The sequence below is a fragment of the Pteropus alecto genome, unplaced genomic scaffold (assembly GCF_000325575.1).
Source record: "Pteropus alecto unplaced genomic scaffold, ASM32557v1 scaffold105, whole genome shotgun sequence".
Lineage (NCBI taxonomy): Eukaryota > Metazoa > Chordata > Mammalia > Chiroptera > Pteropodidae > Pteropus > Pteropus alecto.
Window position 1 is genome coordinate 7,032,416 of NW_006436294.1, and position 1,686 is coordinate 7,034,101.

Genomic DNA, 1,686 nt, shown 5'->3' on the forward strand with positions numbered 1-1,686 from the left:
TCATTGCTCGTCCTTTTCAGATGTGAGAGCAGATCACCCCAAAGCAAGAAGTTCCCAGTGAAATATGTGTTCAAAGGAACCTCAAAACGAGAAAGTTCCCACGTTCCTGAGCTCCGAGGGGGAGAAGAGGCCAGGAAGGAAGAAAGGAAACTTCATCAGTCCGGCCTCCCAGGCTGAGGGACAGATGGGGACACGGGCGTGGGAAGGGCTGTCCCTGCGGAAACCCACACTCGAGGGCCATGCCTGCGGACAGGGCGAGCGGGGGGCGGAGCTTCATTGAGAGCCGGTGGAGCAGGGAAACAGGAAGACGGAACAAGCGCGGGCAGCCTGCGCCTGGCTCGCCCGCCGCCTCACAGGTCAGGAAATGCCCAGCGGGCCGACATTCACGAACGTCTGTCCTCGCCCGTCCAGGAGGCACCGTCGGCCCTCCTCCAGCTGGCTCTAGCAATGGGCTCCAGGTAGAAACACCTGCAGGCTGAGAATGTCCCCACGAAGGGCCTTTTCAGAACACAGGCCTTCGGGGCGCCTGCCCGCTGTCACCAGGAGGCTTAGACCAGTGACCCTGACCCACCGCAGCCTGCAGCAGGCTCCACCGCGGTCCAGCGCAGAGAGTGTGGGGGTGGCACCAGTGTGACCTGACGTCAGGGCGAAGGCCACAGGGGACCTCGAACGAAAGTGGTGACGCCTGCGGATGTCCTGGGGACTCGATCGTCCTTCGTGCCAGCTTTCCGTGAGCCGTGCCAGCGTCTGTCCCTACAGGCCTCATCCCGCCTGATCTGAGGGCAGATGGGAGCCGGGCCGCGGGGGCTCTGCGTCCCCTCCACATGGGCAGGGCTGGCCACTGGCTTCGGCCTCTGGTTGCTCTTGCACCAGGGTCCCCTGCATTCCTGGAAGGCTGTGGGCAACAGGGTGTTACCTGGGCTCTGTTTCTAATGACCTTCCCATGTCCGTCCCCAATTTGGGCACCAAGATGTGATGGTTTGTTACCTCTGCAAGTGAGCCAGACTCCAAGGTGCACTGCGGACTAGATGAGACTGGGGGCCAGCCCCGTGACCTCAGCACCAGGGAGAAGACCGTGGTGCTGGGGACACTTGGACATTTGCTCTGGAGCAGGACAGAGAGGTCATGGTAAGGGCAGAGGTCTCCATGAGCCGGGATGAGGGTTAAAGGGGGCGTCTCCGAGGCCCAAGGAAGCAGCATTAGGACCAGAGAAGGAGCAGGGTGGGGGCAGCCACGAAGAGGACAGGGTGGCCTCCGGGTCCGGTGCCCAAGGACGAGGCTGTGCTCCTGGCAGCAGCCTATACCTTTGAGAACCTCTGCACAGAGCTCGGAGTCCACTGTCTCCTGGTCTCCCCCTCAGGCTCCAGCTGCTTGTTCAGGGAACTCCGGGTGGTCCTCTTGACCAGAGGCCCGCCGGGGTCAGGCTTAGCCACGGGCACGGGGCTGACACTGCTGCCCACAGTCACCTGCAGACCCTGGGGACATGGATTTCTGAGGTCCGAAGCTGCCCTGGGTTGAGCACCCCGGGGCGCGCCTTGGCTCCGGTACTGGGGCACCTGGTGTCGTCCACACGCGGGGCTCCCCAGAGCACCCTGTCACACCGCGCATGCCCCGTGTCACTGCAGCCACACCCACACCCACGTGGCATTCTCGCTTTATTTCTTTTTGGTGTCCGTGTCTCTTGGT

General features: G+C 62.7%; 1 protein-coding gene across 1 annotated transcript in view; it reads left to right on the forward strand.

Annotated features, from left to right (window-relative positions):
* The window catches only part of ZFP41 (ZFP41 zinc finger protein), a 4,731-nt gene extending 4,071 nt beyond the window's left edge, over positions 1–660 (forward strand). Inside the window, 1 exon segment of the mRNA XM_015590231.2 lies at positions 21–660. The gene's annotated coding sequence lies outside the window, so the exon portion shown is untranslated.
* The last annotated feature ends 1,026 nt before the right edge of the window (positions 661–1,686 follow it).